The 27,587-nt window shown below is 41.8% G+C and overlaps 1 pseudogene; it reads left to right on the forward strand.

Annotated features, from left to right (window-relative positions):
* Positions 1–4,336: 4,336 nt before the first annotated feature.
* The window catches only part of LOC123594347, a 57,383-nt pseudogene continuing 34,132 nt past the window's right edge, over positions 4,337–27,587 (forward strand).

A 27,587-nucleotide genomic window follows, 5' to 3' on the forward strand; every position in this document is an offset into this window, starting at 1 on the left:
TTTTAATCAAATTTCTTATTTTTAATCATATTTTTAATGTCCAAGGGCTCATCTTTCTTTTTTATTTTAGTTAACATACAGTGTACTATTGGTATCAGGAGTAGAATTCACATATAACACCCAGTGCTCATCACAAGTGCCCTCCTTAGTAACCATCACCCATCTAGCCGATCCCCCCCACCTCCTTCCATCAACTCTTAGTTTGTTCTCTATTTTTAAAAGACTCCTGTGGTTTGTTTCCCTCTTCTCTTATTTTTCTCTCCTTCCCATATGTTCACCTGTTTTGCTTCTTAAATTCCACATGAGTGAAATCATACAGTATTTGTCCAAAAGCTCATTCTTAATCCATGAAGATACAAGTTAAGTTCTTTTTTTCTTTTTAAATGTTTATTTATTTTTAAGAGAGAGAGCATGAGTTGAGGAGGGGCAGAGAAAGAGGGGAACAATGGATCCAAACTGGGCTCTGCGCAGACAGCAGCCAGCCAGAAGTGGGGCACGAACTCACGAACTGTGAGATCATGACCTGAGCCAAAGTCAAGAGCTTAACTGACTGAGACACCCAAGAACCCCTACGTTCTTTTCTTAAAAAAAAAAAAAAAAAGTTTATTTACTTATTTTTAGAGAGAGAGAGAGCAGGGACAGGGCAGACAGACAGAGAATCCCAAGCAGGCTATGCACTGTCACCGCAGAGCCTAACGCAGCGCTCAAATTCACAAACCATGAGATCATGACCTGAAGGAATGTCACAAGCTCAACCAACTGAACCATCCAGGCACCGGTTTGGTCTCTTTTTCGGTGTTGATCGCTTTCTCTAAACATTTGGTGATGCTTGATAGCCCATTCATATTTAAAGTTGAGATAACAAAAAGTTGATCAGAAAGCCTTGTCTGCCCAGGGACTTCATAAACAATCAGATGGCCAAACAACTTTTTCATTGAAAAGCCCCCAAATGTCAGTCAGTGTGGATCTTCTCTCTAGGAAATTCGGTCTTCGCAAATAATCTTTGAAACACTTGCCAAGGGAGTCTGAGGGCTACTGGTCTTTGTTCTGGTGATGGTGGAGGGTTCAAGTTTCATCTTTAGTATGCGGACTTTCTCCAAGTCCCCTTTTATGACCTCTCCAATGGGCAGTAATGTTTTCCAGTGTTCATTGATCTCATAGGCCTTACCTGGTGCTCCTTCTACCCAAAGCAGCTGGCTTTATGTGGAGAGCAGAAAGTTTCATTTACAGTACCAGCTGGAGGAAAACCACCTCGGCAACCGTCAATATTATATCCAGGGGCGCCTGGGTGGCTCAGTTGGTTAAGCGTCCAACTTCGGCTCAGGTTATGATCTCATTCTTCGTGGGTTCGAGCCCGCATCGGGCTCTGTGCTGACAGCTCAGAGCCTGGAGCCTCCTTCGGATTCTGTGTCTCCCTCTCTCTGCCCCTCCCCCACTCATATGTGGTCTCTTTCTCAAAAATAAACATTAAAAAATTGAATCTTATATCTAATAACTGGAATTATTTTTGTTTCAGTTATTACAAACTTGGGCCCCGTGGGTGTGGATATCCTAGTGGCCAAAGGAGAAATCCCTGCATCAGAGAACACAGATACGGTCCCAGGAACAGAAATGGAGACGAATCCATGGCCATTTGGGGTTTCTTGTGCCACTAAACCAACTGCAGAGGAGGGTCACTATACTGGTGATTTATTCAGTGATTTACTCTGATTACCCGGGGGAAATTTGGTTGCTGCTACACAATGAAGTCAAAAAGGACCATGTTGAAACCCAAGGGCATTCACCAGGGCATATTTTAGTTGACCATACTCAAGAGTCCTGATCCATGAATAACTGCAATAAAAACCAGACATCCAAGACTCAAATCCTTTAAGGCTGTAAGTTTTGACTACCCCACCCCCCTTCCCCCCGCCTAGTAAAGATTACCATCCAACTGACATGCCAGCCAAGGATAAGAGCACATGTAATATGTGGTACAAGAAGGTAGCTATGATAATCAGCTTAGCCAGCAAAACCATCTGCAGAAGTGAAACCTAACACAGCTATATTTTGTGTAACTAACCCCTTTACCACACTGTATTATGTGAACCCTGGGGTTTCCTAATGTTTTACAATTCAGGTGAGAAGACAAAGGAGTTTTTCTCATCCTGCCGTGATACAACAGTTAATGGGACTTCATATATTCCTCTGTTAGGACAATGAAGATTTTATTCCAATGGAATACAAGAGTGGATGTTGTGAATCAGTAGGAGTGGACTGTTTGGGATGACTTCTGCTTGGCACCCTCTCCAGATCCATTTTCCACTATTTTTAAGTATTTCGTGTTTCCTGTTGAGTTTGGCCAGCGGAGCCCTGGCAGTAGACTGCAGAGATGGGAGGGTTGTGAGACAAGGTATTTATTCCCTTGGTTCTCTCCCTGGAAGGTAACCTGTAGCTGGCTATTTTCTTCAACTGAAGGTCACAGACGACTCTTTTTTTTTAATGTGTATTTATTTTTAAGAGAGAGACAGAGACAGAGACAGAGCATGAGTGGGGGAGGCAGAGAGAGAGGGAGACACAGAATCTGAAGTAGGCCCCAGGCTCTGAGCTGTCAGCACAGTCTGTCGCGGGGCTCGAACTCACGTACTGTGAGATCATGACCTGAGCCGAAGACGGACGCTTAACCGACTGAGTCACCCAGGCACCCCATTAAGAGCAACCAACTCTACACAACATTCCTTCCCTTTTCTCTTATACTTATACTTTACTCTTATACTCTTATACTTATAAGATACGTAATAATATCTTGGCTACTACTAGCCTTAAGCTCTTGCTTGTAAATAAAGCCTTCTTGAATTATCCTATTTCAAGTGTATCATCTCTGTTTCCTGTGGAAGCTAGGTCTGATTCCATATATATACCACAATAGTTTTTACATAAACAAGTTTAAACAAATTTCTGTTGTGGGTTACTTAGTCTCCCTCCATATACACACACATACATGCTATAGACATTTTGCCGTCAGTAACACTGAAAATATTACACTTTGGCTATGTGCCAGTGGACATTTGTCTTAATTTTGCTAGGATACATTTTTAGAAGTGAAATGGATAGCTCATGCGCTACGAATATTTTTAAGAACCTTAATACAGATTCCCATATTGCCCTCCAGTAAACTTGTGTCAACTTATACTAATTTATATCAGGCCTCTATGAGGCGACTTAATTCATTCAACTTTAGTTAAAGCTGGGTATTAATATGTTATAATTTGCAAATTTATGGATGAAAGAATTTCATCGTTGGTTTCATTTGCATTTCTTTTATTATCTTTTAAGATAAAACATTTTCATATGCTCATTTTCCATTTATATACCTTTTTTGTTAAACTGACTATTCCATCCTTTACCTTTTAGTCTATTTGAGATTTCAACTCTTTTTTTCTCATGTCAAAATGTTTACCCCTTGTCAATATTTATCTTTGACGACAAAAAGAGCAAAAACAAGAAATAAGGGGCACAATTGAATTTTTTCAGTGTGGGATTTCTGAAGGACTGGATCAGAGATATTCTTCAGAGTTATTTTTAGGGTAAACTGTATTCTCTTCTTGAAAATACACAATGATTATCATTAACATCACCAAGAACTGCATGAATAAGTTATCAACAGAAAAAAGAATGCCTTCGAGTAGATATCAAAACTTTATTATTTAAAATGCTTGCCTAGAAAATAAAGAGTTTCCGCATGAAATGAGACTGGCGTGGCCCAGTTTCATGGAGGAACAGAATCATGCAATACGTCTTGAAAGACAAGAAGGAAGAAAAACACTGATATCAAAGTCAGAACACTTACCCCTCAATCCACATCAGACTTTCCACCACCCAGTTTCTATGACAGACAGTTGTGGTAAGGGACAAATGACACAGTGTACTGTTGCAGAAACTTGGGTGAGCCACGCATTACTTCACACTCATCCTCAACTCCCCCTTCCGAGCACACCTCCTAGGGAGGCTCCCCTCACTTCCCCGGTCTCTCTTCCACTAGGGGTGCCCGTATGATATAACTGGTTATAAACAAAGAGCTTAACAGGGGCCCTCCTTTCTCCTTCCTGTTTTTTTTTAAAAATTTTTTTTTCAATGTTTATTTATTTTTGGGACAGAGAGAGACAGAGCATGAACGGGGGAGGGGCAGAGAGAGAGGGAGACACAGAATCGGAAACAGGCTCCAGGCTCTGAGCCATCAGCCCAGAGCCTGACGCGGGGCTCGAAATCACGGACCGCGAGATCGTGACCTGGCTGAAGTCGGACGCTTAACCGACTGCGCCACCCAGGCGCCCCTCTCCTTCCTGTTAAGAGATAGATGCACTTTCCGACTCAGGCTGCCATAGGGAAGGGAGCTGTCACCACATCCACCCACCTGCAATGGACGGTCCCGAGGAACAGTTCCAGCTTCCTGATCGAGACGAACAAGCAGACGTTCAGCACCGACCCCAATAACCTGAAGGCTCCCAACTCCTTTAACGACAACAGGCTGATTCACCTCTACACTGTGGGCGAGAAGCCTGGGGCTGATGGCAGACGCACAGTGGTGGCCACGAAGCGGAGATCCCTCCAGGGAAAACCCACTAGCCCCGTGGACCACCACGAACAAGAACGCCTCGGCCACCCTCGGAAGCATCAGGCACAGGATCCACAAGAACAAGGACCACCCAGATCCGTACGTGGTTGCCATTCGCACAGTCAGCTCCATCCCTCGCAGCCAGAAGCCTGTGACGGTGAAGAGGAAGAGGCCCGCCCCACCAAGAGCTCCTGAGCACCTGCCCCCCCACCTCCAAAGCAATAGAGATGTCAACCACCCCAGAGAGAGAGGGAGACAAATGGGGTATCCATCTTGCAACCAAGAGGCAAAACCCCAAAACGCTAGGTTTGACAGAGTAGAAAGGCCTTTTTTATTTTTTTTTAAGCTGCATTCCTGAGATATCGTCCAACCCTAACCTGCCCAACTCTGGAATGTCTCCCACTATCCCTTTGGTTACATGAAAATCTATACAGTTCTCTGTCATCTGTCGTGATCTGCACAGGCCATCATACCCTGACTGTTGAGAAACATTGAAACGGGATGCTCACCTACCCCAAATTCTAAACCTTTACTTTTTATGCACTTCAGGACCCCAGGAGAAGGAATTTAAATTAGGTTCTCAATTGGGATTCATATAACTTGATAGACACTCTGGAGCACCTCCAAAGGAAAGCAGAAGGAAAAAAAAAAACCACAGTGGAATCTCTACAAGAAAGTATATAAGAATGTAAGGGGTGCCTGGGTGGCTCACTCCGTTAATCGTCCCTCCGACTCCAGCCTGGGTGATGAACTCACGGTTTGTCAGTTCGAGCCCCACGCTGAGCTCTGTGTGGGCAGCTCGGAGCCTGGACCCTGCTTCAAATTCTGTGTCTCCCTCTCTCTCTGCCCCTCCCCCACTCGCACTGTGTGTGTCTCTCTCTCAAAAATAAATAAACGTTCAAAAAAATTTTAAAAAAAAGAAAGTATGTAAGAATGTTCCACAAAGGCATGAGTGAAGCTGACATCATTGTTGGGAACCAGATGTGAGAATTAGTAGAATTTCTGGATAGAAAGTGAGGTTGTACAACCCTATGAGAATTTTAAAAGTCAGACAGCTGTGATATAAAGAAGAAAACGGTATTCTCAGAGATCAAACAGCTCTGCTGAGGCAACCCTCTGAAAGAGGATGCGAGAAAAAAAGGGAAGGATCTTTATACATGTTGGAGAGAAAGAACATGTTGATTTTTACAAAATACAAGCTCAGTCACCATTTATTTAATTAAACCATGAAACATCTAAAAGTAAGATTTATTTTTTTGTTGTTTCAAATTTTTATTTAAATTTTAGTTAACATATATAGCAATATTGGTTTCGGGAATAGAATTTAGTGATTCAAGATGTTGATTTTAAAATGTTTTTAATGTTTACTTATTTTTGAGAGAGAGAGAGACAGAGACGGAGTGTCAGCTGGAGAGGGGCGGAGAGAGAGGGGCAGAGAGAGAGAGGCACAGAATCATCCAGGCTCTGAGCTGTCGGCTCTGAGCTGTCTGAGCCCAGTGCGGGGCTCGAACTCACAAGCAGTGACCTCATGACCTGAGCCGAAGTCAGACCCTTAACCGACTAAGCCACCCAGGCGCCCCGAAGATGTTGATTTTTCAGTAAAACTTCTAGTTTCAGCTCTGACATAAAAAGCTCGGAAGTCATCACTTCAGTCCTTACAACAAGAAACAAACTGAGCACGCTGAAAAGCAATGACTTTTCCTGGAAGGGCAAAACCGCACAAGAAATCTACTTGAAACATTCAGACTGTGATACTTTGATGATAATGAAAGAAAAATGCACCATACTAACACTAATCAAAGAAAGCCAGAATATCTATGTTGTTCATCCAAGACAAAGTAGACTTCAGAGAGAGGAAATTTGTCAGGCATAAAAAGAGGAAGACATAATACCAAAGGAGTCAATGAGGCACCTGGGTGGCTCAGTCAGTTAGGCGTCTGATTTCAGCTCAGGTCACAATCTCACAGTTCATGGGTTCAAACCCCACATCGGGCTCGCTATTATCAGCACAGAGCCCACATAGGATCTTCTGCCCTCCCCTCATTCTGTCCCTCCCCAGCTCGTGCTCTCTCTCTCTCTCTCACTCTCTCAAAAATGAATCAACATGAATAAATAATAACAATTTTCTAAAAACGCATAAAATCCTAAATATGATTGAACAACAGAGCACCAAACTGTAGGAGACCAACACTGATTAAAGTAACAGGAGAAACAGACAAATCCAGTATTACAGTTGGAGACTTCAACACCTCTGTCACTACTTGATAGGTCAAGGAGGTAAGAAATCAACATGATACAGTTGACTTGAACAGCAATAGCTATCAACTTGATCTAATTGACGTTAATAGAATATTCTTTTCGGGGCGCCTGGGTGGCGCAGTCGGTTAAGCGTCCGACTTCAGCCAGGTCACGATCTCGCGGTCCGTGAGTTCGAGCCCCTCGTCGGGCTCTGGGCTGATGGCTCAGAGCCTGGAGCCTGTTTCCGATTCTGTGTCTCCCTCTCTCTCTGCCCCTCCCCCGTTCATACTCTGTCTCTCTCTGTCCCAAAAATAAATAAATGTTGAAAAAAAAAATTTAAAAAAAAAAAAAAAAAAAAGAATATTCTTTTCAACATCAGTGGAATATACGTTCTTATTAAGCTTGCAAGGAACATTCCCCAAGATAAATCACATTCTGGGCCATAAGCTATACCATAACAAACTTTTAAAAAATAGAAATCATACAAAATATGTTCACAGACCACAATGGAATTTAAAAGAGAAATCAACAAATGATACCTGGAAAACTCCCAAATATTTGGATATTATGCAACACTTTTGTAATAATGGATGGGTAATGGAAAAAGCTCAAGAACGTAATATAAAAATATGTTGAATTAAGCGAAAATAAAAGGGCAATTTCTTGGGTTGCTTGGGTGGCTCAGTCAGTAGAGCATCTGACTCTTGATTTTGGCTTAGGTCATGATACTACGGTCATCGGATTGAGCCCCACCTCGGGCTCCACAGTGAGCGGGGAGCCTGCTTAAGGTTGACTCTCTCTTCCTCTGTCCCTCTCCCCTAGTTGCAATCTCTCACTCTCTGAAAGAAAGAAAAAAAGACTGGTACTTGGGTGGGTCAGTCTGCTGAGCGTCAGACTTTGGCTGAGGTCATGATCTCACGGTTCCTGGGTTCGAGTCCTACGTTGGGCTCTGTGCTGACAGCTCAGAGCCTGAAGCCTGCTTCAGATTCTGTCTCTCCCTCTCTCAAAAATAAATCAACATTAAAATTTTTTTTTCTTAAAGAAAAGATAACTTCTCAAAATTTGTGAGATGCAGTGAAATCAGAGTTTAGAGAGAAATTTAGAACATTAAACACACATTAGAAAAGAAGAAAGATCTAAAAGCAGTAAATTTAGCTTAAATCTTAGGAAATGAGAGAAACAAGAACAATTTCAGCCTAAAGCAGGTGGTAGGGAAAAAATAAAATCAAGAGTAGGAAACTGTGAAAATGAAAATAGGAAACCAAGAGACAAAATCTGCAAAACCAAAAGATCAATAAAATTAATAAACCCATAGAGAGGTTAACCAATGCAAAAAGACTGAAGACCCAAATTACCAATATCAAAAATGAAAAATGGTTCCTCACTACTAATCACATGAACATTAAAATGATAATAAAAGAAAACTGAAAACATCTATGCCCACAACTTTGATAATTAGATGAAACAGACTAATTCCTTGAAAGACACAAACTGCCAAAACTCACAGAGGAGGAACAGTTAACTTGAACAGCCTTATATCTACTAATGAAATTGAAATAATAATTAATTTCCAAGGAAGAAAGCACCAGAGACCCAGATGATTTCAATTGGGCAAATTCACCAAATACTTACAGACAAAATGATAGCAAGTTTTTACAATTTCTTCCAGAAAATAGAAACAGGAAGAACACTTCCTTGCTCATTCTAAAAAAACATCGTGCTTCACCTATTTGACCCTCATATCCATTCGCCCAAGTCCACAGATAGCATTAACGTGTTTACTGTCTGTACACTTTTGCCTTTTCCAGAATTTATGACACCATAATGGTGAAAAAAATGCGTTTAACATTTGTCAAGGGGCGCCTGGGTGGCTCAGTCAGTTGAGCGTCTGACTTCGGCTGAGGTCATTATCTCACGGCTCGTGAGTTCGAGCCCCGCGTTGGGCTCTGTGCTGACAGCTCAGAGCCAGGAACCTGCTTCAGATTCTATGTCTCCCTCTCTCTCTACCCCTCCCCTGCTCATGCTCTGTCTCTCTCTGTCTCAAAAATAAATAAACATTTAAAAAAATTGTTCAAAACCCATAGGGCTAACCAGCACAAACTAATCCTCATGTGTGCAAATTAAAAAAATAAAATTTGGGAAGCCACGAGATCCTAGGACGGAATGCAGAATGTGACCAACAAATCTAAATGTATTACAAAGGATTGGAACAGCCTCAAGGAAAGTAATGGATGAAAAGGTGCTGATGTAAGTCAACTTGAAAATGAGTGGAGTTCATAAGACTAAAAGTAAAAGGTTCTATATTTCACCACTGTGCTCTAGTTGATAAAATTGCTTCCCATGGGGGTATGGGTTAACAATTCAGAAAACACCATACATTTATACTAGAATCGAACAGTTAATTAAGTGGATGGCAGACAATGGAAGCCAGATCTCACTGCTGGAGTGGAAGATTACAGGGAAGGAAGCCAGAATGATTCATGTCGTAATGGACTAGAATTGGAGACATCAGTGTGAACCAATTTTAGCACAATAAAGACACAGTTCTTTACACATAAAAGTATATATATTAATATTGTACTAATGCCAGATGTTAATAACAGGGGTAATGATGTGTATACAGGAATTCTCTACACTATCTACGTGAAAATTCTGCAAATCTAAAACTTGTCTACAATAAAATACAAAGTTTATTAAAAACGTGTTAGTTTGGGGCCCCTGAGTGGCTCAATCAGTTAAGTGTCTGACTCTTGATTTCGGGTCAGGTCATGCCCCATGTGTCAGGCTCTGCGCGGACAGTGGGGAGCCTGCTTGGGAATCCTCTCTCCTTCTCTTTCTGCTTCTCCTCTGCTCATGTGCGAGCTTGCACACTCGCTCAAAATAAATAAACTTGAAGAAACAAAAAGCCAACATTAGTTAGCCACATGGTGGATCACTCCACATGTTATAGGGATAGTGGTTAATGAATTAGATGGCAGAGAAAATTAACCTTTCAACCTGTTCATCCTACAGGTGAGAACCACCCTGTGCTGTATTTGAAAACACGGATGGAATGCTAACTGCGTTGCTTGCCAGCTGTGGAACCATATAGAATCCGTCCTTCCCTTTAAAATGAGGGCACTGGATCTGATGACTCTTAAACCCTGTCCAGCTCAGACATTGCATCACTCTGCCTCCTCGAATCTAGAAGGCAGATCTGGCTTCTCACACGTTCATAAGGCCGCTACCCCTCTCTTGGGGATGGCTGTGTATCAGCGAATAGGAGGTTGGAGCCCATCCCAGCAGCCACTTAAGTCAAAGCCTCTACAGGGTACAAGGGAGGCTTCAACCTGCCCATGGCGGGTAGAATGTTCCAGTAGCCTCCGCAGTCCACTCTCACTTCTGTGGTGGTTACTGCTGGGTCCCTGCCCAGACACCCTTCGGGGGGCTATTGTGTCCATTCTCCAGCTGCTAAGACGATTAGCTAATAGCTCCCAGCTCACCTGTCTCTCCAGAACTGGGCCAGGTAACCAGGGACTTCTTTATGCAAAAGAGGCCTAGGAGGTTACACACACCCCTTTGCTGGGCATTGGCACATTACAACGCACTAATATTGGGGTATTCAAGCCCAACCCTCTGGCCCCGAGGTGGGACAATCCCATGGCATTCTTCACATTACAGAGCTCCGTGTGAGATCAAGGCTGAGCCTACAGTTGCACCGAACCCCCTCTTGGCCTGGCTGTTTCGGCCCTTTCCTGACGCCTTAGAGGTTTCACTGCGGTGCTCTCCCTGGCTAAACTACTTGCACAAGCATCCCAGCTTCAGGCTCTGCTTTTGGGAACCTGCCACAGAGAGCGTAAGGGAAAGGTGTAGTGAGCTTCTAATGTCCTGAGGAAACCATGGGTGTGGCTACTCCCGTGCAAAATTCTCTAAAGCAGGACTCAGCAAGCTTCTCCCGCAAAGCACTAGAGAGTAGGAATTCTAGCTCTTGCAGGGCACATACGGTCTGTGATACATACGGTCTGTGTATAATGTAATACATTATATTTCTCCTTTTCTTAAAACCCTTTAAAAATGTAAACGGCAGGGGCATCTGGGTGGCTCAGTCACTTGAGCGTCCGACTTCAGCTCAGGTGATGATCTCACTGCACGTTGAGTTCGAGCCCCGCGTCAGGCTCTGTGCTGCCAGCTCAGAGCCTGGAGCCTGCTTCGGATTCTGTGTCTCCCTCTCTCTCTGCCCCTCCCCCACTCAAGCTCTCTCTCTCTCTCTCTCTCTCTCTCTCAAAATATGAATAAACTTTACAAAAAATTTATGAAAAAATGTAAACAGCAAAAACAAACCAAAAAAACCCCCCAAAATAAAACATAAAATAAAAAGGTAAACAGCATTCTTAGCTCTTAACTCATATAACAACAAGCAATAGGCACGATTTGGCCCAAGGGCTGTAGTTTGCCAACCTCTGCTCTATGTTGGCAAGGTCGCCCCACTGCAGAGTGGAGGTTTCAAGGGCCTCAGCTATACTTCTGGCTTTTCTGGGGAGAATTAAAGCAGAAATCCATCTGACAGAGATGCAGCAGAAATTAACTAATAAGCTTTAGACGCTCCCCAAACATAATGGATACTCTACGGAACAAAGAATTCAGGGACTTACCATTAACTAACCATCTCCTGTTTAATCGTTTGTCTTCTGGTTTGGTTATTATGAGCAAGTCTTTTTTTTTTTTTTAATGTTTTTTATTTACCTGAAGGAAGAGAGAGAAAGAGAGAGAGAGACAGAAAGCAAGCAGGGGAGGGGAAGAGAGAGAGGGAGACAGAATCCCAAGCAGGCTCTGAGCTGTCAACACAGAACCCGATGTGGGGCTCGAACTCACAAACCGGTAGCTCAGATCTTTTATCTCCAACGCCAGAGACACAATCCGGTTCTCGTGCTTCAAAGGAAACAAGGCCAAGACTGAGTTTGTCAAGATGAGAAAAGGACGAGTGTAAAGGAATCTTAATTTCTAGTCATTTCCTTTCAAAACTTCCCCCAGCCAGGAACTAGAGCTGCAATAGCATTTGAAGCAACAGAAAGTATTTTGTTAGTTTATAACGAAGTTCCCAAACTGTCATTTCCTGTTTCTGTGTTTCTCCCACCCATCTGTAGTGAACATTGAGATGATCCTCTAACCAGATCCCTCCTCGATGAAGGATGTGTCGCTCGAGCTGCTGGGACTGCTGTAGAGAGACAGCCTCCAGCTGTCAGCCTCTTCAGGGTCTGCCTCAGCTGCAGGGAGCAGGCTGGCCAAGGTCTCGCCCCTTCTCTACACCCAGTGTTTTAACCATGTCAGAGCATAACGGGCCGGGCCATGTTGGCCCGACCCGGGAAAAACTCTGTGGGGTCACCAGAGGCTGTCACAGGGCCTACATCACAGCTGGATGTCTCCTTCTGCCTAATCTTGCTCCCTTCCCTTCCCTTTCACAGGGATTGAAGCTAAGGCCACTCCTCAATAAACATCCTGCATCCTTCAGTTCTATGTCATGATCTCCCTCCCAGGGAATCACAATGCAACACTTTCTCACTCTCCTCTGCAGGAAACGGCAGGCCAGGAAAGAATGGATCCCTATCTCGGGTGGTTGGTGACAAGGTGCGAGAGGTCCCTGTCAGGACTCCTTGGACCCAGCGTACCCATCTGATATGCTGTAACCTACAAGAACAAAATTGGCAACTGCAAGGGGCTGGCATTGGTGTAGTAAGAAGTGAACTCATATCAGCAGAGACCTCATGTTATGCCAGGCGTTGTGCTAGATACTCTTACACCTTCTCATTCATTTACTCCTCATTAAGAAGCTGGTGTCTTAGGTAATGGTCTCCTAGCTTATGAATACGAGTTGAGGCTGAATGTGTAAGTGAACTGAGACTCAAGGTCAAGATCCTCTAACTCCAGCTTAGAGTCTAAACTCTAACTCACCTCTCATCTGAATCCAGAGCCTAAAAGTATTTTCCCACACCTTTATTAGACAGGGATAGAGTTTGACTGAATATAACAAAATCCAACAACAACAACTTTTTTTTTAATGTTTATTTATTTTTGAGAGAGCATGAGTGGGAAAGGAAGAGAAAAAGAGGGAGACACAGAATCGGAAGCAGGTTCCAGGCTGTGAGCTGTCAGCACAGAGCCCGACGCGGGGCTCGAACTCATGCACCTTAAGATCATGACCTGAGCTGAAGTCGGACGCTTAACCGACTGAGCCACCCAGGCGGCCCTGAACAACAAGCACTTAAACAAGATGTGGTTTCTTTTTCTCAGTTTATGAAAGTCGTAAGCGAAGTGGTTGCTGACATTGGTTCAGGAACTGACGGATGTTGGAGCTCAGGTTCCCAAATCTCAGGTCCCCTGCCAGCATTAAAACTACTTTTCAGAAAGAAAGAAGAGGAGCACCTGGGTGGCTCATTCTGTTGGGCATCCGACTCTTGATTTCAGCTCAGGTCATGATCCCAGGACTGTGGGATTGAGCCCCTGCGTCTGGCTCTGTGCTGAACATGGAACTTGCTTAAGATTCTCTATCTCCCTCTGCCTCCTTCCCCACTTGTATGTACTCTCTCACTCAAAGAAATAAATAAATAAATAATCAAATAAAAAGAAAGAAGAGAGAGGGTGAAGGGCAGAAGGATGGCTATCAGCTACTTAGCTTCTTTACAAAGCAGTGACTTTTGCTCACATCTCATTGGCCAAAACTGTATCATGGGACATCCCTGACTGCAATGAAGTCTGGGAAATATATTTTGTAACGTCAGCTGTGCCCACTGACAGCCTAAATTGAAGTTCACTTTCTAAGAAAGAAGGAGAGAATGGCTATTGACCAGACAGCTAGGTTCCATACCTGAAGAGTCATCTCAAGGATTTCTAAAGGTTTTGTAGGTAGTAAGGTTGGGTTCCCTGGGACAGTGACCCAAAGATGAAGATTTGTGCAACAGCATTCCAGGGGAGTGCTCTATGGGAACAGCACATGTAAAGGAGAATGGGAGAAACTGAACTGTAATATAACTGCAACAGAGACCAGTCGGCCTCATGGAAAGCTCTGAAGCTGGGGTGGCCCCAGATATGTCCCAAACTGAAGCAAGGGGATCAGCCTTGTAGCCTGCATCACTTGGTTAGTGAATGCTGGCTGCCCCTTGGAAAGAGGTATAACCTTGGAAGACGAAGCCATTTCGGCCAAGGGCAATTCCTGGGAACAGAATCAGCTTTGAACTGCCAGCAACCAACACTCCAGGGAAATAAGTGCTTCCGACCTGAAGAGGAAATTTGGACAGCACATCTCAGCATCCACAACACCAGGCTAATAATAAGTTGACCCTCACATGTTGAAGTACAGACTCTCCATGCTGATCTCACAGAATGTGTTAGACAGAGTGGCAAAGGAGGCACAAAATGAGAGCAAAACCTTCCCTAGGATACTAGTTTTTTGTCATTGTTGTCTTTTTGATTGATTTGAGAGAGAGACAGAGAGAGAGAGACAGAGAGAGCGCATACATGCACGCACGCGAGAGCGAAATGGGGTGGGGCAGAGAGAGAGAGAGAGAGACAGAGGATCTGAAGCAGACTCCATGCTGTGAGCACACAGCCCCATGTGGGACTCGAACTCATGAACTGAGAGATCATGACCTGAGTCAAAGTCAGACACTTAATCAACTGAGCCGCCCAGGCGCCCTAAGCTTTTTTGCTTCTGTGTCAAGGAACCCTCATGTAATAATCTGCAACATCCCAATAGATGTAATGACAACTTACAGTCTATTAAAGTAGTCTTTTTTTAATTTTTTGTTTAATGTTTATTTATTCTTGAGAGAGGGAGTATGAGCAGGGAAGGAGCAGAGAGAGAGAGGGACACAGAATCTGAAGACGGCTCAAGGCTCTGAGCAGTCAGCATAGAACCTGACGCAGGGCTCGAACTCAAGAACTATGCCATCATGACCTAAGCCGAAGCCAGATGCTTAACCAACTGAGCCACCCAAGTGCCCCTATCAAATTAGTTTTAACACGTGCATTATTTTTTTCTCAAATGGCAAAAGAAATGTGTTGACACTAAAAATGTTTGAAATACATAAAAGTTGAAGAAAGAAAATAAGCATTATCCAATGTGAACAAATATTCCTTTTAATACCACAGTATATATTATATCCTCATATATGTTTGTGTGTGCATATATATATACATACACATTTATATGTTTGTGCATTACAAAATATACATATATAACATGTGTATAATATACACATATAATTTATAATATGAATTGCAATGTATGATAAAGAAAACTGGGTTCATACATTGGTCATTCATGAGTATGCTTTAAAGAATTCCTCATGTTGTATATTTATTTATAGTACAATTACATTTAAAATTTTACGCAGTCATTGAAAGTCACATAAGAAACTGTTTAACCAAACATATATGGCTGGATATATATGTATATTATTTTCTCTGCTATGAATAATACTGTACGTAACCATTTTGTGGAATTCTGATTATTTCTTTCTGATCAGCTGCTCAAGAACCAGGCAGGTAAAAAGGCATCAACTTCTTAAAATAATTTATATTAAAATTCATAATCTGCCCTCTGGGAAAGTAAGATCAATTTCCACTTATTTAAGAATGTATGAGCAATTGAGTTGACTGCCAAAGTGTCAGAGTGAGGACCTTGGTGAAAGTGCACCCCCATAAAAGACTGCCACAGCAATCTAAAGCCACCATTTATTACGTCTGAAAATTAACCAAAGGCTCAGGACAAACTGAAAAGAGTTTACTCAAGAAAAAGGACTCTTTCCTGGTAAGAACCGAGGGGTCCGGTCTATCACACATTCATTTAAGTCTTCTCCCATGTCCCCTCCCCTCCCCGAGTCACGGGCAAGGTAGCCATGAAAAGCTGGGGGTCTTATAGCCAACACAGAGAAGTGACCTTCTCTGGAGCTGTGTTAAAAGCTTCCCCCCTACCCGGGGCACGGTCAGTATGTTGTCCAGACCCACAGCTCTCTGTAAAAGCTCCACTTCCAAAGAATTGTTACTACTCGGTCTCAGAGCTCAGCTATGTGAGACAGACCCTGTCCCCAGGGTGTGACTGAAAACAATGGCAACACAGCTGCCCAAGACTGTGATTTCATTTGGGGAAAACAAGAGCCTGGCCAAAAATATCAGAGGTATACCTGGGGATGTAGGCAACCTTAAGAGACTTTAGAAAGCTTGAAGATATTTCTGGGGGCCGGGTGCCTGGGTGGCTCAGTTAGGTAAGCCTCTGACCCTTGATCTCTGATAAGGTCATGATCTCATGGTTCCTGAGAATGAGCACAGCAGGAGCCATGCTGAGAGCTCTGAGCCAGCTTGGGATTCTCTCGCTCCTTCTCTCTCTGCCCCTCCCCCCGATCACAGGCAAGCACGTGTGCAAACCGCCCCCACCCCCGCTTCTCTCTTTCCCTCAAAATAAATAAATAAATAAATATGTAAAAAAAATAGCTATTTCTGGGGGCTTAGTAGTCTGTGTGCACGTGAAGGAGTATGCTTATGCTTGGGGAAAAAATGAGGAAGGAGAGGGCCCAAGTGACTCACTTTTGGTTGAACTCCAGGCCCTGGGCAATCAGAAAGTGAAAGCTTAGGCTGACTTTAAAAATGCCTGATATTTGAAGGAATGCCGACACCCAGAGACAGAACCACCTGACAAAGGGCAGAAGATCTATTTCTCTCAGTGTATTCAAGGAACTCTTATGACTGATCATCAGCTGACCACTAAACTATACTGATCCAGAGGTGACCCATAAGAAGCCAGGCTTAATTCTTTTTTTACTTTTAAGTAAGCTCAGTCACCACACATAGCAAGGAATATGAAATCTATACACATAGTCCAGGAAAAGCACTAAGCAAACAAGCAGAAAGCACAAAACTAACCATAGAGACAATGACTAATCCACAGGGTGATGGGGAGCTCTAATTCCAAAGCTGCCAGAGAATGTTATCAAAAATGTCCCGCTTAAAGAGAATTATGAAATTTGCAACATACCAGGAAATTATCGACCCCACACAGGAAACCAGCAAGCAATAGAAAATGTCTACTGGGGCCCAAGATTTTAAGTTGGACAAAGACTTTATTATTATTTTTCATTTGAGAGAGAGAGAATTCACGCAAGCAGCAGACAGGGGCAGAGGGAGAAAGAGAGAGAGAGAGAGAGAGAGAGAAAGAGAGAGAGAGAATTTTAAGCAGGCTCCACACTCAGCACAGATCCCCACGACCTGGGGATCATGACCTAAGCCTAAATCAAGAGTCAGGTGCTCAACCAACTGAGCCACCCAGGTGCCCGAAGTTAGACAAAAACTTTAAATAAGCCACAATAAATATGTTCAAAGAAATAAAGGACTAGAATCAAAGAATAAAAGTATGCCAACCAGGTCTTACCAAATAGAGAATATCAAAAGAGCAAAATTAAAAAAAAAAAAAAACCAAAAAAATGCTACAGATTTAAATTATAATAACTGAAATGTAAAATTCCCTACAGGGGCTCACCAACAGATTTGAGCAGTCAACAGAAAGAACAAACTTGAAAAGAGGTTAATTAAGATTATTCAGTCTGAGGAATAGAAGATAAACAGAATGAGGAAAAATGAACAGAATCTCAGAAACCCATGCGACACTACTAAACTTACCAACATATGCATGATGGTGGCCCCAGAGTAAGAAAAGAAAGAAGAAAAGGCAGAAAAAAACATTGGAAAAAATTAAGTTAAAGTAAAAAAAAACCGAAGACTTCCCAATTTTGATGAAGAACATTAATCTACATAACCACAAGTCCATCCAACTCCAAAGTAGGAAAAGTGAACAAATATCTACAATTACACACCTTGCAGTCAAATTGTCAAAAGTCAAAGATAATGAGGAAATATTAAAAACAGCAAGAGAGGGGAGCCTGGGTAGCTCAGTCATTTAAGCGTCCGACCTGCTCAAGTCATGATCTCGTGCCTGTGGGTTCGAGCCCCACGTCGGGCTCGGTGCTGACAGCTGGGAGCTTGGAGCCTGCTTCAGATTCTGTGTCTCAATCTCTCTCTCTCTCTCTCTCTCTCTCTCTCAAAAATAAACACTAAATAAATAAACAAATAAACATTAAAAAAATTTAAAAACAACAAGAGAAAAACTCTTCATACAAGGAATCCTCACTAAGAGTAACAGGTGATTTCTGTCAGAAAGCATGAAGGCCAGAGCATAGTTGGATGACAAATTCCAAGGGCTAAAATAAAAGGGACTATCAAATAAGACAGATATCCAGCAAAATTATCCCTCAAAAGTGAAGGATAAATAAAAATATCGCCAGAGAAACAAAGACAAAGAATTTGTCACCAGGATAACTGCCTTATAAGAAATATAAAAGAGAGCACTTCCATCTAAAGAAAACACAGACATCAGATAATAATTCGGATCCACACAAAGAAAACAGAAGACTGTTAAGATAATTAAAAGAGTAATTTTTTTAAACTGTAAAAACATATGTTAACTCCTTTCTTCTCCTAATTAGTTTGAAAGACAACCGCATAAAACAATCATAATGAAAGTCAATACAAAATGTAAAAATGTAATTTGTATGTCAATAATACAAAGGAAGAGAGGTGCCTGGCTGACTTAGTCAGTAGAGCACTTAGCTCTTGATCTCAGGATGGTGAGTCCAAACCCCATGTTGGGTGTAGAGGTTACTTAAAAATAAAATCTATAAAAAAAAAAGAACAGAAAGGAAGAAAAGAGTAGGGAGATGGATAGGAGCAAAGTTTTGCATCCAACTGAAATTACATTGGTATTAATTCAAACGGATTGCTTTCAAAGTTCAGATGTTATTTATAATATCCAGAACAACTATAAAAATAACAAAATATAGAGAAGAAAAGCCAATAAAAAATTTAAATGATATGCTAGAAAATATCCATTTAACATAAAAGAAAGAAATAATGAATGAATAGAAAGGAGCCAAAGGATGAGACTCATAGTAAACAAAGAGCAAAATGGCAAATGTAAATCCTACCATATAAATAATTACACTAAATATAAATGGGTTAAATGTCCCATACAAGGGCACCTGGGTGGCTCAGTCGGTTGAGCATCCGACTTCAGTTCAGGTCATGATCTCACAGTTTGTGGGTTCGAGCCCCGCATCAGGCTCTGTGCCGACCGCTTGCTCAGAGCCTGGAGCCTGCTTCAGATTCTGTGTCTCCTTCTCTCTCTGCCCCTCCCCCCCTCACGCTTTGTCTTACTCTGTTTCTCAAAAATAAATAAATGTAAAAAAATTTTTTTAAAAAAAGTCCCATACAAAAGTAAGGGGTTATCAGACTACATAAAAAGAAAGAGAACCCAACTATATACTGTCCATAAGAGACACAGTTACAGACACAAATACGTTGAAAAGAAGAAGATGGAGAAAGACAGAGAATGCAGATGTTAAAAGAGCGTTGGATGTTAAAATCAGACAAGGTAGACCTCAAGAAGACAAAATGTTACTAGAGACAAAAACAGATATTTTATTTTTATTTTAAAAAAAGGATTGATTCACCAGATGCCTGGGTGGCTCAGTCAGTTGAACGTCAGACTCTTGATTTTGGCTCAGGTTGTGATCTCTGGGTTGGGAAATCCAGCCCCCCCACACCCTGCATTGGAGTACATGCTGAACACGGAGCCTGCTTGGGACTCTCCCTCAGTCTCTCTCTCTCTCTTTCTGTCCTGCTCCCGCTTGTGCTCTCTCTGTCTCTCAAAAAATAAATAAACATTTTTTAAATATTTAAAACAAACCGGAGTGCCTGGGTGGCTCAGTCAATTAAGTGTCCGACTATGGCTCAGGTCATGATCTCACGGTTTGTGGGTTTGAGCCCCGCGTCGGGCTCTGTGCCTGTGGCCTTCTTCAGAGTCTCCCTCTCTCTCTCCCCTCCCCTGTTCACACTCTGTCTCTCTCAAAAAATAAACATTTTTTTAATTAAAAAAATAAAAAGGATCAACTCAACAGGAAGATAGAGTAATCACAAGTATATATGCACCTAACACTGCTCCAAAACACATGAAACAAAAACTTACAGAACTGAAGAAATACACAATTAAACAGTAATACTTGGAGATCGCAACACTGCACTCTCAATAAGTACATCTGATTGATGTAACGATTAGAAAGAAAAACAGCAAAAAATATAGAAGATTTGAGCAATACTGTCAATTGAGCCAACGAATGTCTATAGGACACTGCACTCAACAACAGCAATTATTTTCAAGTACCCATGGAACAACAGCAATGCAGACTATTTCCGAGGAAGTCTCCACAAGGACCACACAATAGGCCATAAAGCAAATATGAATAAATTTGGAAGGACTGAAATAATACCAACTATATCCTTTAATCACAACAGAATTAAATTGGGAATCAAAAATAAGGGAATTTGGAAGCTCCACAAATATGGGCCAATTAAATAATACATTTCTAGATGATCCATGGGTCAAAAAAGAAACTACAAAGGTGTTGGAATTTCTTTTGAACTGAAAGAAAATGAAAAGGACACATCATAATTTTTGTTAAGCAGTGATTAGACAGTAATTTACAGCTTTAAATGACTATATTAGAAAAGAAGAGTGAACTTAAACCAATCATCGAAGCTTACATCTTAATTTCAAAAAAGAAGAGCAAACTAAATACAAGGCAAAGAGAAGAAATGAAACAGAATAGAATAAAAATCAATGAAACAGAAAAAAAAGTGATAAATACAAGCAAAAACAAAGATTGGTTTTTTCAAAAGATCAACTAAATTGGCAAACCATTAGCCATTTATTAACCATGAAAATAAAAGATAAGACACAGAATGCCAAAATGAGCAATGAAATATGGGACATCACCACTGACACCTCTAAAATCAAAAGAATGATTAAGAAATAGTATGAACAAGTTTATGTCAACAAACTCAACAACTTAGATGAAAAGAACAAATTTTAAGGGTGCTTGGGTAGCTCAGTCAGTTAAGTGTCTGACTTTGGCTCAGTTCATGATCTCATGGTTCGTGAGTTCGAGCCCTGTGTCGGGCTCTGTGCTGACAGCTCAGAGCCTGGAGCTGCATCAGATTCTGTGTCTCCCTCTCTCTCTGTCCATCCCCCACTCATGCTCTGCCTCTCTCTCTCAAAAATAAATAATAAAACATTAAAAATTTTTAAAAAAAGAAAAGAACAAACTTTTAAAACATTAACCAACCTGAGCTGAGAACAAATAGAAAAACTGAATATACCTATAATACTTACAATAGGTAAAGAAACTGAACTTATAATTACATATCGTCCTACAAATCAAATCTCAGGTCCAGATAACTTTACCTGTAAATTGTATCAAACATTTAAAGAAAAAGTAATACAAATACAAAATCCTAAGGAATACACAAAAGAAACCATTAGAATTAATATGATATCACAGAATATAAGATTGATATACAAAAAAATCACTTGTATTTCTATATACAAATGATAAACAACCTGAAAATTGAAATTAACAATACAATTATTTTCAGGGGCACCTGGGCAGCTCAATGGGTTGGGTGTCTGCCTTCAGCTCAGGTAATGATCTTGTGGTTCATGAGTTTGAGCCCCGCGTCAGGCTGTCTGCTGTCAGCGCAGAGCCCTCTTCAGAACCTCTGTCTACCTCTCTCTCTGTCCCTCCCCCCCCCAACAATAAACATTTTTAAAAACATAATGCAATTATTTTAAAAATCACATCAAAAAATAAAATCTTTATGAGTGAATTTAACTAAAGAACTGTAAGATTATACAATGAAAATTACAAAATATTTCTGAGAGAAATTAAAAATATCTAAATGCATGGAGAGTCATTCCATGTTTACAAGGTGGAAGGCTCAATAGTTAAGATGGCAAGTTTATCTTTATTTATTTATGGATTCAATGCAATCTCTATACAAGTTCATCAGGTTCTTTTTTTGCAGAAATTTAAAAATTGAACTTAAAATTTATATGGAAAAGCAAAGACCCATAATGCCCAAGACAATTTTGAAAAAGAAGAAATAAGTTAGGTACTTTTACTTGCTAATTTCGAAACTTGCTACAAAGCTATTATTTGTCAAGACTGTGTGGTACTAGCATAAAAACGGGCACATACAGGGGCGCCGGGGTGGCTCAGTTGATTAAGCATCCGACTTTTTTTTTTTTTTCCAACGTTTATTTATTTTTGGGACAGAGAGAGACAGAGCATGAACGGGGGAGGGGCAGAGAGAGAGGGAGACACAGAATCGGAAACAGGCTCCAGGCTCTGAGCCATCAGCCCAGAGCCCGACGCGGGGCTCGAACTCACGGACCGCGAGATTGTGACCTGGCTGAAATCGGACGCTTAACCGACTGCGCCACCCAGGCGCCCCAAGCATCCGACTTTGACTCAGGTCATGAGCTCACAGTTCCTGAGTTCAAGCCCCGCAATTAAAAAAAATTTTTTTTAATTAAAAAAAAAAAAAGAATAGGCACAGAGATCAATGGAAGAGAACTGATAACCAGAAATAAATCCTTTTATATACAGTCAGTTGATTGTTTCATCAAAGCTTTTTAAAATTTTTTAAAAATATTTATTTATTATTTTTGAGAGAGAAAGAGACAGAGCATGAGTGAAGGAGGGGCAGAGATAGAGGAAGACAGAATTGGAAGCAGGCGACATGGGGCTCAAACTCCATGTACCGTTTTCCCTTTGCCGATTTTACTTTGTATGCTTTCAGTATAATAAATCAGTCATTCGTGGTGAGCACTGAAAAATGTGTAGAATTGTTGAATCATTATGTTGTACACCTGAAACGAATATACCACATTCTGTTAATTATATTATAATTAAAAAATAAAATTACTCAGCCTTCAGTAGGACTATATGTTGAGTCCCGTGAGTCCTCCTAGCAAATCAGGAAATCTCCTGGTGGTCTGGTGGGCCCAACACGATGCCTTCATAAACTTGTGAAAACTGTATGAGAATATTCATTTTCCGATACAGTCATCAACAATGGATATTAACAGTGTTGGAAATCTTAATGAATTCAAAGGCAATTAATGATATCGTCTTACATTTTCTTCCACTATTGAGTCTGAACTTTTGTTCCCATGCCTATTGGTCATTTGTATCAGATACTCTGTAAATTACCTATTCATGTCCTTCACCTGTTTTTCCTTTAGGATACACACACACACACACACACACACACACACACACACACACACACGTTAATGATTTGCCAGCTTTCTTTGCAAATTAAGGGTATTAGTCCTCTGATAAAAAGTGTGGGTGTTCTTCCCAATTAATCATTTGCACAAAGATCTTGCAAATGATCTTCCATCCTGGCTAGTGGCTCCACACCAAAGCTAAAAGGAGAAGAAATGCTTCTTTTAGGACCTACTTCCCAACAGTATAGTTCTCAGACCTTGCTCATCCAACGCGATAAAAAAAGAGATGCAAAAACCACAAAGGGAGTGTACTATTTTTGCATCTTTCAAGAATTCCTCCCCCAAACCTTACATAGTGAAAAAACACAGTTAAGAGAAAAAAATGTTTGGGAGAGGAGCAAATAAAACAAGTTTTACCCTCACTATCAGGGGCTCGACGTGCAGAAACGCCAATGGGTCGACTGCAGACCAAGGCAGACACACGAACTCGGAAAAGGATTTGCACTTTCTGCCTTCCAGCTTCACTGGATTTTTGGTTCCTACCACTCAGAGTACACCGTCCTGCCACTGGGTCACTTGGACCTGCTTGTCCCTCATCCTGAGAGGCACTTCCAACCCTTATTTAACCCTTACTTCTCATTCAGATCTCAGCTCAAGTGTCACTTCCTGGGAGAGCATTCTGTGATTTTCCTCGAGTGGTCCAATCTCCCTTTCTAGGTCTGCTAAAAGTCCTTCGACCACCTCACTAGTCACTGCGGGAGTTTTGTTTTCATTTGATTTGAGAGCATTTGATTCATTACTACGTCCCCCACTAGGCTGTAAATTCTCTGAGAGCAAAGACGAGGTTTCTTTTGCTCATTATTGTCATCCCAACAGTGCTAGCACAGTATCTAGCACCAAGTAGGCGCTCAGATAATATTTGCTCAATGGATCCGGGATTCCTCTTCTGTGAATGGACACATTTCCTAAGGCCAATGCACTGCACCTTAGAGAATGCCTTTTTTTTTTAACCTTCTTTCTTTCTTTCTTTCTTTCTTTCTTTCTTTATTTATGTATTTATGTATTTTGAGAAAGAGAGCATGAGCAGTGGAGGGACAGCGAGGGAATCCCAAGCAAGAACCGCACTGTCAGTGCAGAGCCCGAGGTGGGGCTCAAAACCAGGAACCTTGAGATCATGAGCTGAGCCGAAATCAAGAGTTTTTGAAAGAGGGAGAGAGAGAGAGAGAGAGAGAAAGAGAGAGAGACAGAGCTCAAGAAGGGAAGGGCCAGAGAGACAGGGAGACACAGAATCCGAAGCAGGTTCCAGGCTCTGAGCTGTCAGCACAGAGCCCGATGCGGGGCTTGAACTCAAGAACCACGAGATCATGACCTGAGACGAAGTCAGAGGCTTACCTGACTGAGCCACCCAGGTGCCTCGTATTTTTAAATGATATTTAAAAGTGGCAAATACTTTCACAACCAGTAGCACAGTTAATCATCACAAAATCTCTGTTGGTTGTTGTTTCCCTAATTTTACAAAAGAAGATACCAAGGTTCTTTCCGGGTCCATTTGCTTCCCACACAGGGGTCTCCATTCACAAGCCCAACTCTCCTCTCACCGCTATGTAGTTGCTGAGGGATCCATCTTGTCCAAATATATGAGTTGTTTCCTCACTTCCAACCATGAGGACTGCCTTTTGCTTTTTAGTTTTGCTGAAATCAAAATTTAGTATCTGAACCACATACTGGATACATAAGACATTTACTGGTTTTAAATTAAAGGATCAAATATGAAAACAGAGATGCTGCATGTTTCAGGCAGAAGTGTGGTCCCAGCCATGATGGATCATGCATCTGAAGCTTCTAAATTCTAACTGTGTAGTTACATCCTCTGGGGCATGAGCCCTGAGTGGTGCTCAGAGGCTATGCCTTGTTGAGGTGACATGAAATCACCTGTCATCATCCCCAGAAATTTCAAAGACCCACTTTGAGTCAACTCTGTGGTTTCTGGAGCAAACTCTCACTCAAACGTGTCATGAATTAGTTACCTATTGTTGCATAAGAAATTGCCCCCAAAATGTAGCAGCTGAAAACAATGAAGATTTATCGTCTCCTAATTTCAGTGGATCAAAATCCAAGAGTGGGTTAACTTAGTAATTGTAGCTCAGAGTCACTCATGAGGTTGCTGTCAGCCATAGCTGCATCAACCAAGGCTAGAGAATCTGCTTCCAAACTCACTTACATGGTTCTTGGTAGAGCTCAGTTCGTCACTGGCCATCTGCTAGAGACCTCAGTCCCCTGCCACATGGGCCTCTTCGTAGACTTAATGCCTGTCCTCACAACATGGCCACTGGCTTTTTTGAGAGTAAGCAACCCGAGAGTTAGAACAAGAACCCAAAATGGAAGCCAGAGTCTTTATAAACGAATCTCAGAAGTGATGTGCTATAATTTCTGCTGTATTCTATTGGTTACGCCCGATAAACTTCCTCTGGTATTGGGAGGAGACTACACAGGGGGTGTGAATGAACACTGACTGGGAGGCTGAGATTACTGGTGGCCAGTTGAGGCTGGTTACAACAAGCCCCTGCTCATCTAGAGCAGATGGCACGTCTGTTTCTCAGAACTCACATCGTGGAGATGAGAAGCCAGAGTGAAATCAGCTAAGGAGAAACTTCTGGCATCCAGGAAAGTCTAGAGCTAACTTCTGTATCGCTGAAAACTTTGTCAACCTCTCTGTGATCTGACAGTACATGTGACGCCCAACATGAGAAATGTTTAAGTGACTAGCTATGGTACTATATGCCAAGATAGAATGGGAAATTGCTTCATTAGTTTCTCTGGTTACAAAAGTAGGCTTCCGTTCTCAGAGAAATGGGTGGACACGCAAAGAGGAAAGGGCACGGTTGGTATTCGTATCTACCCGTCTCTACATGCACCCTTGTGTGTGAGTACTGCCACGCGAAACGGTTGAAACCTATCTTATGGGATACTGGGCTGAGAACTCACATCTGAAGTAATGTTTTCTTCTGCCAAAAGACGCGGGTAGAAAATAAAATTGCTGTGATGTTCTACAAGTACTTGTATTAACATCCAATTCGATGTAGCAAAGCTTGAAATGTCCATATAAGTTATAACCAGATACCAATTTAGACACTTTAGACACCTTCCAGACCTTTCTTCATGCTTTTTCCTCTACTTGAAATCCCATCCCCACTCCCAAGTCAAGGACGCTCTTTCTCTCTGTTGAAATGTTTTTCATGTCACCTTTTCTATGATTTTCCTAATCAACACCAATTATTAGTGCTTGTCAGTACTTACTGACACATCCATCCTAGGACTTATGCAACTAAATATAATTCAGATTCCAGTAAATGGAGCATTTATTTGGGAAAGCCGGACAGCATATTTTATTCCTATACATGGCACTGAGCATCAAGTGGACCTTTGGAATATAGCGAGTTCTCAGAGGATAAAAAAGGACGATTCTGAGAGTCTGTTGATTAACAAGGCTCCCTACAAGGAAGAGAATGAAAAGTGGTATAAATACCCAATCACATGTGATTTGTTGGAAAAAAAATATTCTATATATTTCTCCCGTACAGTAAGCAAATATGCAATGAATTCACAATAATCAGTCAAGCGACACAAATCATACCTGTTTCACACTGGTAAACAACAGAAAATTATTTTCTTAAAAAAAATACGTACAGTAATCTTCATACCGAAAAGGAAGAAGAAAACTCAGGATTTGCCCGCCATGTTTCATATATCCAAGAACTGTTAACTCACCAGAAAATTTTTTAAAATGTTTTTATTTATTTTTGAGAGAGAGAGAGAGACAGACAGACAGAGCGCAAGCAGGAGGAGAGGGGCAGGCTCTAGGCTCCGAGCTGTCAGCACAGAGCCTGATGTGGGGCTCCAACTCATGAACTGTGAGATCATGACCTAAGCCAAAGTCAGACGCTTAGCTGACTGAGCCACCCAGGCCCCCCTAGAAAACTTTTTTCAACGTTTATTTATTTTTTGGGGGACAGAGAGAGACAGAGCATGAACGGGGGAGGGGCAGAGAGAGAGGGAGACACAGAATCGGAAACAGGCTCCAGGCTCTGAGCCATCAGCCCAGAGCCTGACGCGGGGCTCGAACTCACGGACCGCGAGATCGTGACCTGGCTGAAGTCGGATGCTCAACCGACTGCGCCACCCAGGCGCCCCCCCCCCCAGAAAACTTTTAAATAATGTAAGAATCAGGACACCTGGGTGGCTGAGTCAGTTAAGTATCTGACTCTTGATTTCAGCTCAGGTCACGATCTCGTGGTTCATAAGATCAAGCCCCACGTCGGGCTGACAGCACGGAGTCTGTTTGGGTAGCAAACAGACTGTTGGGTAGTCTGTTTGGGTACCTCTACCTCTCTTTCTCTCTCTCTCTCTGCCCCCTTCCAAACAATCCCACATGCGCACACTCTCTCTCCCAAAATACATGAATAAACTTAAAAACTACATATAAACAAATAATGTAAGAATGGAAAGTGGTGGTCCTCTAGTGAATGCTAATAAAAGAGAGTCGCGTTTCAAATCTTTTGTCAGGATAAAATAACTATCTGAAATGAAATGTTTCTCCAGATT

The sequence above is a fragment of the Leopardus geoffroyi genome, chromosome X (genome assembly GCF_018350155.1).
Source record: "Leopardus geoffroyi isolate Oge1 chromosome X, O.geoffroyi_Oge1_pat1.0, whole genome shotgun sequence".
Taxonomy (NCBI): Eukaryota; Metazoa; Chordata; class Mammalia; order Carnivora; family Felidae; genus Leopardus; species Leopardus geoffroyi.